The sequence below is a fragment of the Berghia stephanieae genome, unplaced genomic scaffold, assembly GCF_034508935.2.
Source record: "Berghia stephanieae isolate SIO BIC M18660-M18661 unplaced genomic scaffold, UCSD_Bste_1.3 scaffold22, whole genome shotgun sequence".
Classification (NCBI taxonomy): domain Eukaryota; kingdom Metazoa; phylum Mollusca; class Gastropoda; order Nudibranchia; family Aeolidiidae; genus Berghia; species Berghia stephanieae.
Genome location: NW_027623290.1, coordinates 69,062 through 81,592, shown reverse-complemented (window position 1 = coordinate 81,592; position 12,531 = coordinate 69,062). Strand labels below are relative to the sequence as shown.

Genomic DNA, 12,531 nt, shown 5'->3' with positions numbered 1-12,531 from the left:
TTTGAGAGCAAATTGAAAAGGCTTTGGTTCATTTTAAAATTTAAATTCTTACCCAACATTTATGATAACAATAAACAAAGACAATGCAACAAAAATGAGCATCACAGGTGTGAGAAATATTGATTTCAAGGTCAAAGCATTACATCCGTTACCTCGTGGCTTCCCGTGATCATAAGATGTACTGTTCAAACTGCATTCTTGCCAGTTTGTCTTCTGGAAAAATGGATACTTAGCACCAAGTCTACAAGCTGAGCAAACCCTGAGATAATAGCAATTTCATGGTTTTAAAATCAGTGTGTAAGATCCACAGTACCTGTGTGTTTCTTGCCTTGGAGGCACGCTTTAAAAGGGGAACTGTAAAGGCAAAATGATGCCAAGTATGAGAAAACTGACGCCACCATCTCTCAAATTTATATTTTGCTTTTGTCAATTTCGTCAATTGTCCAGATATCTTTGGTTTCATCATCTAGAAATATGGTTGGTAAATATTTCTATCAGAAGTCTTAAGCTGTGGTTGGTAATTGGATAAATTAAAGACATTTCTAATTTAGATGGTCATTTGGATCTGTCCGAATGAAGTATTGATCTTTTTCTTTGTGAAGTTCATAATGTTTCTAAAATATATGCATCGTCTTCATGACTTTTTAGTGACATCTTGTAGTACTTTACATTGCTAAGCTTTGCGTTCAAAATAAGTTGGGTTTTTTAAAACTTTTAAAACGTTTCGGCATTACATGCAATATGATTTCATGAAAGACTTCTTTCTTTATCTTTTCATCAATGACTCGTACTTTTCCACCAAAACCTGTTCACAGTTTTCACCCCTCTGTTTGGATGATAGTCAATATTTGAATCCTTAATCATTTTCTCATACATATCATGAAGATTGGGAAAGGCAAACATTTCTGGGGTCTGACTGAGCAGGCGTTCGTCATCATAATCAAATAATCGCAAATCATCGTCTAGAAAGACCCTTGCTACGATAGCTGCAGAAACATTTGGGGTTTGATTTCCTGTACCAAAGAACAAGGCTGTGAGTGGAAATACCATTTTATATGAAAAATCGTCAGAATATCCAAACCATTTCAAAACTTTGTAGATTGGAATGAAAATAAAAAAGAACTCAAATCTGTTGATCCATTTTAATGTCTTGCCAAATCGTTTGATTTCATCTTTCAAATTACACGCAAGTTCCGTTTTTGTGTAATTTGTCCATGCACTTGAACCTTTTCCAAAAGAAATCATCATATGAACAGGAGAGGTTGTCAATCCAAATTTCGACATGAGATTAATTGTATTTCTGTACGTTGGGCTCCCTCTTGAACACCATCATTGATGAAAAGCTTCCCTGGTCCTGAAATAATAAAAGAAAGATTCAGAACTAATAACAATAACATATCATGGGTAACATAACGTGAGCTTTTATATAGCGCAATATCTACTAAACGTGCTCAAAATGCTTTACAAAGGGTCCCTGACCAACAGCAACAAGTAACATGTAGAACGAGACATGACACCTGTGAGGCGAAATTACAAATTTTTTTGGACAGAAACAACGCTGTTAATGACCGGGTACTCATTTACACCTGAGTACGGTGAGAGAATGTGAGTAAAGAGCCTTTTCCAAGGACTCAACTTTATTCTGAGCAAGGCTCGAACCCAGGACATTCCAATCCAAGGAAGGTCAAAAGAATAAGGCTTCGTGCCTCACTGTTGGAATCTCTTCTTTTCCTTGAGCCAGAAATCTAGACCCTATTGCTCAAATTGCTATGACGCAAGCATCAGAGATAGACCCTTAAGCAAAATTTCCCCTGATGAGTTGCCGTCTTTAAAAAAAAATAGTGTTTAATATTGTGAACATTGATGGTGCTGAAATTTTACAAGGAAGAAAATATAATTTTCTTTTGATTCTGCATTTAAACAAATAACAACTAACCCAACCCCAATCATCACCTCCTGAGGTCAAAATTTCTCTTGACCAACCTGAAATATCTTCAGAGGTAGCCACACCTCCTGCCCATGAATTTTTCTCCCACAACTGAACCTCAAACTTCTTCTCTAGTCCAAGAGAATAAGCAGCAGCAGTGCCAGCGGCTCCTGCACCAACTATAAGAACTCGCTTCTTTTTGGAGGATGCTGACATGTTGATGATCACTTCAGAGCTCGCAACTTTATTTCTAGATCCCTTGCCTTTGTTTTCTTGAGGGGAGCTGCTTCTGCTAGTACTCTTGTCACTCTCACAGTTATTGACTCTTTCATGCCTGTGGATTTGGAAATATGTTACATTTACGTGAAGTGAATGCTAGTATGCTAGAAGGTATGACTGTAAAAAAATTGATGTACAAAAATATGTATGACAGCTTCAAAAATGGATAAAATACCAAACATGGAAAGTTACATGCTCAAAACCCTTCTTCAGACAATACTAGAAACAGTTAAAAAAAACAACAAATAAACGTTTAACTGTTTTCATAGTTGGCTGAAGAAGAGTTTTGAGCCTGCCATAATGAGCCTGCTATAAGACTTGATGTTGTCTAGATGGAACCTGTCAAACACGAAATCAAACTCAAATATTCTACTCCCATTTGAAAAAAAAACAGTTTCCTTTCGCTCCACATCATTGATGAGATAGTCAACACTAACTATAATACATTCGCCTTTTTTTAAAAGCAATTTTCTTGATATAACAGGTCTCTACTTACTGATCATCATCAATCGTGGCTTGTACTCTTGAGCAAGTTGCCGGTCAGTGTCTCCACGAATCACAATCCTCTGTGTGGTGCGCATGAAATCTGCATTCCTTTTAAATTCACTTTTGGCCATTCTTAGGTTATTTAGATATGTCATTCTTTGTCTTCTTCTAGCTCTCTTTCCTTCGATCATCCCAGATGTTACCAACTTTTCTATTCCGTCTCTTCTTGGCACATGTCCCAGAAACCGTAACTACCTCTTTCTGATGGTATTGATCAACATTCTTCCCTTTCTCATCTTCGCCAACACTTCCTCGTTCGTATACTTGTCTTGGATCCGATATCAATAAGTAGTATACTTAGTGATATCAGATCCAAAATTTCAAAAAATATGCCTTGCCTAAGCCAACAGTAAGCAAATGTTTATGATCCTGGCCTGTAATTGTTGCACCACTGCTTCTCAGATGTTAAGAAATTGTTGTAGTGCAGTTATTAATCATTACACTCAACTGGACATCACAACTAGTTACCACCTTGGCTCTGACATGATGGTCACCTATTGGCTTGTGCAATGAGAACTGAAAATTTCTTTTAATGGTTACCGTCAGCAATATAGTTGAAGCAAGTAATTGGAACACCACTTTAGAGTAACAGCTGCTTAATTGAAACTTCTGTTGGTGACAGGATTTTTGATATATAATTTCTACTGGTTAATCGGAATGTGTTGAATTTTCTTTTCTTTCTGAGAATCAAAAATAAGATTATAAAAACGGAATCATTCTATATGATATTAAGCCTATCACCACCCATACCCTTTTATATGATAGTATGATATACTCTACCCCTTTGACTGTCTTGGAGGACAAGAGGTGATTCATAAAATCTCGGATAATGATGCAGTGGTTTATTTGCTGTTAATGTTGCATTGATTAGTATTGCGATGTGTGTTATAGTGAAATAGGATTCACATGTCTTCACATGTCTTTGATTCATTTGGCCTGTTTTGGGGAAATAGATGTTAACTATAAATTAGCAATACATTCATTAGTACGGTACATTATACAGGTCTTTAGAAAGGATTATTCATTCTCTTTATGCTCATATATAAAATGAAATAAAAACAAAGGAGAACAGTGTAGAAAACTAAAAGGATGCTCTATTTTGCTATTGTTATAAAATTACCACAGCAGACATCATTTAGTCTTGATAGGTTGTTCCAATTATGAAAGCCATCCGTGGAATCAGTTAATTGGAATGCTGCTTAATTGGAACAATTTCAGCATAATTGTGCTGTTCCAATTAAGTGGCTCGCACTGTAATAACCTACAGATGGTGTGACTGAATGACGTTTTTAATAAAAGAAAGTTACTTATATCAGTGGGCTGAGTTAGATTTGAAATGCTTCATTGACCAGATGGTATCATTCTCATGAAGTAAACAAAAAAAAGCCCTTGTGTGCAAGAATAGCCCTATGCCGAGCCAGCTTGTTGTAAAAGGTGACTAATGGTGTGTGACTCCCCTTTTTGAGTCACCTGGTCTTCAAGGTTGGGGGTTGTTGAAGGTTCACACCTCTTCCGTAAAACTAAAATTGTTACAGAAACACGACAGACAAATCAAATGCTTTTTTTTTAGCTTGGGCGTCTGAAGAGTTTCTGCAATGACCATTTATATAGATACTTTCTGCTATTATATCTTGGGAGCATAATTGACAAAGATGGAAGCATGGAAGCAGAGGTAAAATCACGGATAGGAAAGACACAGGCTGCATTCACATCTTTGAACAGAGTTTGGAGAACTAAAGATATCTCCCTTCAACAAAAGCTAAGATTTTTCAACTCAAATGTGATGTCAATCCTACTGTATGGATGTGAAACCTGGATTCCATTGCAGGAATTATAAGGAGGACACAGATGCATGCATAAGCTACTCAGAATGGATGGACAGGATTAAGAACGAAGAAGAATGGAAAAGAACACAGCAGAAACCGATGAGAGAGGAAATAGGAAAAAGATGATGGAGGTGGATTGAACACACGGTTAGAAAGAATGAATTCACTATTACAAAGAAAGTCTTGAACTGGATCCCTCAGAAGAACAAGGGGAAGGCAGCAGCTTCTAATGGTGCTCACACTATTATTTTATGACAATCCACCCAAACAGCAAAGTCTTCACCGCAATCGTGTACCGTTGCAAACCCATCTGAAAGCTTCGTCACAACATACCGTTCAACTAGATGCTCTGTGGTTTCGGGTTCTTGTCCACATTGGGTACATGTTTGACAGGTGGAAAGTCCCCACTGATGAAGCGATTTTGCCGTGAGGCAGGTCCCGACCAAAGCCGATTTGCTACCACCAGTGTCTCCTCTTACTGGTGGAGAAGCCTGGCAACTTCTCTCCTAGTTTAGAGGAGTGTATTTCCCCGCCCCCTGGAGGGATTGAATTCGTCCAAACCGACTTCCATCTCGTATGTGCATCTCTGTTCATAGTAGGGAAGCTGCGTACAAGGGTTGCCGGCACTTATTACAGCTCGAAACGGGGGCATCGTCCATTATGCTCTTCAGAGAGGTAACCCCATTCCCTCTTTTTGATCTTATTGAGCCAGTTTACCATAATCGTCTCCTCCAGACATTGGGGGTTTGGATTGCTGCCATTATCGGGTCCCATTCTCTAGGCGTTGGTGCCAGCGTTCCTGACACTATTTGCATTGACTTGCGAAGTTTAACATCTACCTTCTCAACGTTTCTGCTTCTACCCCACACTGGAGCGCAATAATCCGCGGTGGAATTCCATAGTACCAAGGCGTCCTCAGGAGCACTTGTTTGTGCCCCTAGTCAATCCCGCCAGCTTCATCAGAAGACTGTTGAGTTTCTCTATCTTCCAGGCAACTTCGAGATGCATCTGATAGATAAAGCTGTGGTCCAGTGTCACCCCTTAATATTTTGGATGCGGCTTATATGAGAGTGGCCGCAGTTTTTGAAGTGTTCATCTTCAGGTACCACTTGTCGAAGTAGGATTTGAGTCTGGTGCCATCCTCGTTGAGTACCCTCTCAAGACGGGTCCACACTTTACTTTGAGTAATGAGTGCCCAGTTGTCCGGGTATCCTAGCCTCAGGGAGGAAGTGTTCGGCATGTCACTTATGTAAACGTTAAACAACATTGGCGCAAGTACTGAAACCTGAGGGACCCCATTGTTCAATTTCCTAAATTTACTCGTAGCGTCTCCCAGCGCGATGTGGAATTGTCTTTCCTCTAAAATTGAAGAGAACAACTTCAAGGTCTTTTGCACCTTATGACCTTTGCAAGTCTGAGCATTAATCCTTTGCACCAGACCGTATTGTACGCCGCCGATAGGTCTATAAATACAGCACATGTTTGCTGTTTTCTCTCGAACCCTGCTTCAATATGCCCTGTAAGGGCAATGACCTGTTCCGTGGTGCACCTCCCTTCCCTAGGGATGACGTTGGACCGCAGCCTTACCTATCAGGTACATCTCGAAAGAGTTGCCCGGCAGATACAGAAACACAACAGGATGCCCCTTTCAAGCACATAATGGATGCCTGCCCTGTTTCGAGCCGAAATAAGTCCCGGCAACCCTTGTACGCATATACCCTACAGAGATGCATATACGAGATAGAAGTCGGTTTGGACGAATTCAATCCCTTGAGGGGGCGGGGACATACACTCCTCGAAACTAGGTGAGAAGTTGTCAGGCTTCTCGACCAGTAAGAGAAGACACTGGGTGGTAGCAAATCGGCTTCGGTCGAGAACCTGCCTAATGGCAAAATCGCTTCATCAATGGGGACTTTCTACCTGTTCAACATGTACCCGATGTGGGAAAGGACCTGAAACCGCAGAGCATCTAGTTGAGAGGTGTGTTGTGATGAAGCTTCTGGGTGGGTTTGCGACGGTGCACGAGTGTGGTAAAGAATTTGCTGAATCGGTCAATTGTCATAACATAGTAGTGTGAGCACTATTAGAAGCTGCTGCCGAATGCCTATCTAGTTGTCTTTTCTCCTAAACGATCATCTGGCGCATTTAGGAGATTATCACTTTATTTAGTCTTATCATCACCATCACGAAAAACGCTTACCATCATTTCCCCTCTTTATAGTAGTTTAAAATGATTAAAATAATGCGAACAAGGCTGTAATCTAAATCGTGACTGGTTATAATTTCGACAATAAAAATAAAAATAAAGCAAGACTATTTTTAACCACGCTATAGTCTACTAAACTATCTTACATATGAATTCTTCTCAAACTTACGCCGATGGTTCCATGCTTTTTGAGTCTCAAACTTGTGATACAGTCATCAAATGCGGAATTAGCTCTTGGTATAACAATGAGAACTTGTTTATATAAAAATGTGCTTTATAAACAATAACAAACACCAATTGATGAAATGTAAACTAAAACACGATAGATCTCTAGATACTCTTCTTTTTTATATTCGAGTTCGATAGCTATTTCGATCTCTACGACTGAGTGCAAAAAAAATCCCTTATATAGTATAGTATAGTATAGTTTTCCAGCGTATTAGGCGTTTTGTGCCTTTGCTGATCTTGGCATTCAGTTCATCGAGATAAAAGTCAATAAAAAGCCCTAACAGATCTTTTGACCTGTATCTATAATATATAAACTTTTTGATAAATTGAAGGCCCTAACCCTAACAGATCTTTTGACCTGTATATACGTCTAACCCTTTGATGGGATCTTAATGGGCGGTTCAACTATGCTAAACATGTAATCTGCTAAGTGGCTATCTAAGCTATTTTTGAAGGCGTTGACACTTGGAGCATTGGTCACCGTTTCAGGGAGACTGTTCCAGCGGTCGATCACACGTTGATTAAAGTAGTGTTGCCTAAGCGATGTGTTACACCTTGGTTTATGCAGCTTGTAATTATGACCTCTGGTTCCATTGTTTGCAAACACGAAAAGTTTACTCTCGACTTGATACAAACTGTGTGTAAACTTGTATGTTTCAATCATATCACCTCGTACTCGTCTGTATGTCATGCTTGGAATTTCAATACGTTTCAGTCTATCCTCATATTGCTTATCTTTCAACCCAGGAATTACTTTTGTTGCTCTGCGAAGCACGCCTTCAATAAGTTTCTTATCTTTCTCAAATTGTGGTGACCATACTGAGTTGCTGAACTCGAGATGGGGTCTGACTAATGCAGTAAATAGTATTTTCATAGTTGCTGCATCTAAATAGGTAAAAGATCTATTGATGAGTCCAAGGATTCTGTTTGCCTTATTAACTTGTGTTTCTATATGCTTTGAGAATTTTAATTTAGTATCAACATGTACTCCCAAATCTTTCTCAAGTTTTGACTTATTCAGAGCTGTTCTGTCGCTACAGTGATGCTGTCTCATATCGTAGTGAAAGATTTTGTTTTTCGTTCCAAGATGTAGCACTGTGCATTTTCCAGCGTTGAACTTCAGTTGCCAATCGTCTGCCCAGTTGACTAGATTGTCAATATCTAACTGAAGACTGTCTCTATTTTCTAGATTGTTTACCTTTCTGTATACTTTAGTATCATCGGCATACATTGAACATGAGCTAGACAAAATACTTGGTAAATCATTAATGAAGATTACGAAAAGAGTTGGACCTAAGACGCTGCCTTGTGGCACTCCACTAAGAACTTCTGTCCAATTTGACACTGTGCCTTGCACGCTAACTCTCTGTTTCCTGCCTACTAGAAAATGCTTAATCCAGCTTAGAGTATTTCCTTGTACACCATGAGCTTCCAGTTTGTTTAAGAGTCTTTGATGGGGAACAGAATCAAAAGCTTTAGCAAAATCTAAGTAGATTGCGTCAACCGAAGATCCTTGGTCGAGAAACTCTGTCCAATCATTTAAAGTCTTTAGGAGGTTAGTTGAACATGACCTGCCAGAAACAAAGCCATGTTGGCATTCAGACAGTAACTTGTTGTTCTTTAGGTGAGTTATGACATAGTCTCTAATAATGCTCTCCATTATTTTGCAAACCACTGAGGTGAGGCTAACTGGTCGATAATTGCCCGGATTACTCTTGTCTCCTTTCTTGAATAACGGTGTAACTTGTGCTTCTTTCCAATCGGGTGGAAGAGTGTCTGAGTCAAGTGATTTTTGGAACAGTAACGCTAATGGTTCGGAGAGTTCTTCTGACAACTGACATAATACGCGGGGGTGGAACATGTCAGGTCCTGGGGACTTGTTCATATTGAGTTTGTCTAGTTTCTTCTTTACAGTGTCTTTGTCGAATTCTATATCTGATAGTATGTTGTTTACACTTTTTCTTTCACATGTAGGTATATTAGTAAGATCCTCGTTGGTGAATACACTGCTAAAGAACTTGTTAAGAATATTGGCTTTGTCAATGTTAGATGAGGCTGTCTTATGATCATCATACAAATCCGCAATACCGTCTTTAGTCTTCGTTTTTGTTCTAGCATATGCAAAAAACTTTTTCGGGTTCACTTTAGCCATACGAGAAATAGATCTCTCATAGTCCTTTACAGCAATTCTGCATGAGCTTTTGGCTTGATTTCTGGCCCTCGTGTAATTAATATAGTCTGCACCCTCTCTAGTTTCTAAGTACTTTTTGTAAGCTTGCTTCTTTTTCTTGAGTTTTGCCAAGACTGTAGGATTGATCCACCGAGGTGAAGTTCTGTCTGAACTACTTTTAACTTTTGGTACGCTGATGTCCACTGCAGACATAACTTCAGATTTGATAATAGTCCATGCATCGAGTACAGACAGGTTTATTATTTTTTGTGTTAGGTCTGCAGCTGAGACTAATTCAGAAAGCTGTTTGTAGTCGCCTTTATCGAAACAGTAGCGGGGTTCGTTCGAGTAACATTTCTTTGTGTAACATCTAAAGTCAAAATATAAAACCTGGTGGTGACTCTTGCCTAGTGGAGCCTCATGTCTTATTGAGTCAATCATTGAATGTTCATTTGTAAAAACCAGGTCCAAAATATTTGGGTTTTGCTCTGAACGGTAGTGAGTTGGTTGCTTAACGTGCTGTGTTAAGAATGAATCCCTGACAGCTTCCATGAATTTAGAAGCAGAGTGATCTGAGTCCTTGGGGGATAACTCGTTTGCCCAGTCTACTTCAGGAAAGTTAAAATCTCCCGTAACTAGAACATGTGATTTGCCTTCTGTCATTTTAACTAAAAGTTCATTAATCTTATCATTGTTTTCAAAAGAGCTATTCGTGAACGATAAACCGAGCCAACTAACATCCTATCATTGTCTCTAAGTGTTATTTCACACCAAACGGATTCTTTGGATGATGACAAGTTGTCTGACAACTTGACTGGTTGAGCATTTAGCTTTGAACGAACCCATATGGCTACACCACGATGACAACTTTTATCCTGAATATTGTGAAAACAATCAAAGCCTGGAATCTGAAGTTCTACCGGCTCGATTTTACCTCTTTGCTGATTTTTAGGTAACACTTCAGTTATACTTATAACATCAACACTCTCAGCATCAATCGTTAATAAAAGTTCATCTCTCTTGTTGATAAAAGAATCTGAATTTGTATAAAAGCACTTTAAAATGTCCGTACGATGACGGTCTAATTTTTTGTACAAGCACTTAAAACTGTCCGTCTGATGGGGGTTAAAAACATTCTGTACATTAGAACTAAAATCGTTGGTTATTTTCTTTCCTCCTCCTCTCTCTTTCTGTCTGCTGGCCTGCCCTGTCTTCGATTGGAATCTACAACTTTCCCCCTCCATATTGTCCACTTCTCCTCTCCCCCTTTCTGTATTGTCTCTTCCTTTTTTTGTCTCTCATCTCTACCAATTTCCTCATCTCTTCCCTTTCTAAAGGGGTGTAATCCTTTTTTAAAAAAATATTTTTATGTATTTCTGATTGGCGGAGTTTACGACCATTTCTCAGAACTCCAGAAGCCTGCTCCTCATTCTTAATTGATATCAGAAGAGGTCTTGTACCAGGGGCTTTGGAGTGTAGGCGTTTACAGGTTGATATGTCAACATCAGTGTCTAAAGTTTCTTTACAAAGCGAGATGAGAAAGGTCTTATCATCTCTAATACGCTGGTCTAGTTCCTCAGCACTGCTCTCTGGGATACCGAAAAAGACAATATTATTCTTCCTCCTATCTCTTTCTGCTAGTTCCTTTGCACTCTCTGCTGTCACTTGGCTAGCTAAGTCTTTTCTAACCTCTTCTGCATAACTTTGTTGGGCATTTGCTGTTGGGTTTCGTGGGACACTCTTATCTCTTTTCAAAGTATCAATTTCTTCCCTGAGATTTAAAATTTGGGACTTCAAATCTTCTAGAACATTCCTTTTAAAATCATCCAGGATTTCATTGCATTTCTGTTCTATTAATTTATCTTTTTTGACTGCTGACATAGCTGGTCGCTCGCACTCCTCACAAAACCAGTGAAACTTGCAGGAATCATCTATCAAGAGGGCATATTGTTCTATTGTTATTTCACTACAAACTCACTATATATTCCGTGTAAACATATATTTTGCACAGTAAACCACTCTTACCCTTTATAATTTATATAACTTGGCTTTCAACCTCCTTATACAACATGCAGCGTAACACTTATGTTAATCGCTGTGATTATCCCCAGACACCTGTCTGGGGATAATAAAAATTTGTTATCCCCAGACACCTGTCTGGGGATAACAATTTTTTATTATCCCCAGACGCATATTTGAAACTCCGCTCTTTTAAACCATTATCCACATTCCAGAATATGGAATGTTTCCAGATGCACATAGAAATAAGGAAAGTTAATAAAATATCTATAAAAACATAAAATTAACCAACATTAAAATCAGTTGTTACTACATATACACAATATGAGTCGACTTCGAAGTGGGTGTCATGGCCGAATGGTTTAGTCGTCTGCCTGGAAGTTTGACCATAATCGACGTTGTGGGTTCGAATCCTGGTAACGTCACTTCTTTTTTTTTTTTTTTAAATTCCGTCTTCTTTTTACAGAACGTTGAAAGGGATAAATGTCCCATCCATCCTCCCCCCACCTCTTTTTTTTTAAATTAAACTCTCTTTCTCTCTCTCTCTCTCTCTCTCTCTCTCTCTCTCTCTCTCTCTCTCTCTCTCTCTCTTGTTTTTTCTAGTTTCTAGCAAATATATTCGTCCCCACTCCGATCTCAATAGTGTCTAAAAAGAATAAATAATTAAAAAGCAAACAAACAGAAATATTCAGAGAGCGACCAAATGGTCAGATAGAGGAGATAAAAAAACAATAATTGTTTTAAAAATAAAAACAATAATTGTTTTAAAAATAAAGACAATTTAAGAAATTCATGCTCAGAAACGGAACATTTACATAAAGGTTTAGCAAACAAAAAACTCTAAGGTTTAGGTCAAAATATAAAAAAAAAAAAAAGAAAAAGAGAGATTTCCCTCGGAGCAGGGAATAGTGTTAACAATAATAATAATAATAATAATAATAATCGAATCTGTGCAGCTAAAAGGAGTAAAATGAAAGGTGGCCTTACCCACTGAGCTGCCTATCCACACCGCTATCGGAATATTTTAAATTCATATACGAGCTAAACATATTTCCACCATTTTTGCTTCCTTGTTTTGCTACGGTAGTGTTTTGCTACGGTAGTTATTTTCATCTCTGATTCGAATAAAAATATGTTGTTGGATCTAGTTTTGTGGACGTGTGATACTAAATTGTATTGTCTTGTGCGAAGCAGACAGGAAAATAACAGGTGTGGGTTGTGGGCAGGGTTGCCAGATTATTTTTCAACAAAATGCCAGGGGAAGACTCAAAAAATGCCAAAACACTCCAAAAAATGCCAAAGTCTGTTGACTCCCACCCCCACTAAGAAA

The 12,531-nt window shown here is 38.6% G+C and overlaps 1 pseudogene; it reads right to left on the bottom strand.

Annotated features, from left to right (window-relative positions):
- Positions 1 to 52: 52 nt before the first annotated feature.
- On the bottom strand, positions 53 to 12,418 carry LOC144961332 (uncharacterized; annotated as a pseudogene).
- Positions 12,419 to 12,531: the final 113 nt, after the last annotated feature.